Source organism: Delphinapterus leucas, chromosome 2 (genome assembly GCF_059928025.1).
Source record: "Delphinapterus leucas isolate spDelLeu-1000000601 "Yukka" chromosome 2, BTC_Dleu_Yukka2, whole genome shotgun sequence".
Taxonomy (NCBI): domain Eukaryota; kingdom Metazoa; phylum Chordata; class Mammalia; order Artiodactyla; family Monodontidae; genus Delphinapterus; species Delphinapterus leucas.
In genome coordinates this window covers 32,371,531-32,372,685 of record NC_143130.1, presented here as the reverse complement: position 1 = coordinate 32,372,685, position 1,155 = coordinate 32,371,531, and the positions used below count along the sequence as shown (strand labels likewise).

Genomic DNA, 1,155 nt, shown 5'->3' with positions numbered 1-1,155 from the left:
CTGCCCCGGCCCCCGAGACCTCGGCCCGGCCCTGGCCAGCCCCAGCCCTGCCCGCCGCCCCGGTCCGCACCCAGACCCCTCTGCCCGCGCCCCGGCCCGGCTACACTCGCTGGGCCCTGCCCGGCCGCGTCCTCCGGGAAGATGGCGGCCCATGACAGGCGGGCGCGGCGCGGGTCCGAGGCGGAGGCCGGGCGCGACGCGGCGGGAGCGGAGCAGAGCAGCCCGCCCGCCGCCGCGCTCACCTGTCAGCACCGCCGCCGCCCGGCCGCCGACCGCCGCAGCCCCGGTGCCCGGCAACCGCGCCACACGCGGACGGGCCGTGAGGGAGGGGCGGAAGCAGGGGCGCGGCCGGCCCGGACGAGCGGCGGGGGTCGGCGCGGCGCGGACTGGCGGCGGGGCGGCGGCAACTCTTTCCCGTTTCGGGCCGAAAAATATCTCAACCTCGCGACTCCAGCACCCCAACGCTCCTTCCCGTTCGCATGAGAACACACAGCTCCCGCTTCCGGGCCCCGCCGGAAGTCCCGCCCAGCGCGCTCCCGCGCCCGCGCGCCCGCGTACTCACCGCCTGGTCCGCCGACTGGCGCTCGGCGCCCTTACGTCATGACGGCACGGCGCCCTGATTGGCCTCGCGCAGCGCCGGGCCCGCCCCCTCCTCCTGGCCTCTCGGTGCTCGTGCCCCTCCCGGCGACGCCTGTGATTGGTGGGGGCGCGCACGCAGCCCCACCCCGCGCACGCTCTCCGTACCGCCCCCGCCGCGACCTGGGGAGGAGGTGCTGTCGGCTGGGACCGCGACCCCTGCCCACTTCAGCCGGGCAACGAGACTCCCGACCCCGGCCTCATCCCGGGACCCCGACCCCGTCACCCCGGGATCGCGACCCCCGTCCCCCTCGGCCCAAGACCCCGACCCCTCCCTCCCCTCACCCCGGGACCGGACCCTCCCCGGGGCCGTCTGGCCATCCGGGTGGTCGGGTCAGGAGAGCCCCCTGAGCGCGCCCGGGAAAAGGGAGAAGGCGGAGTCGCCTGTCCGTGGAGCGGGTGCCCTGGGCCGCTCGTCGGCCAACTCCGTTCTCCGCGGTTTCAGGGGAAATGCTGAAGACTCGGGATGTCTTCCCAAACCCGAGCATGTGCCACCCACCCGACCCATTCTATGGGGAG

The 1,155-nt window shown here is 76.4% G+C and overlaps 1 protein-coding gene across 3 annotated transcripts in view; it reads right to left on the bottom strand.

Moving 5' to 3' along the window:
- LARP4B (La ribonucleoprotein 4B) overlaps positions 1-535 on the bottom strand; it is an 88,077-nt gene extending 87,542 nt beyond the window's left edge. For 2 of the 3 annotated variants that reach the window (XM_089906632.1, XM_089906631.1), the window contains exon 1: positions 243-383. The gene's annotated coding sequence lies outside the window, so the exon portion shown is untranslated. Of the gene's footprint in view, positions 1-242; positions 384-441 lie in introns of those variants that run through there. The other variant, XM_089906633.1, reaches the window with a different exon arrangement.
- Positions 536-1,155: the final 620 nt, after the last annotated feature.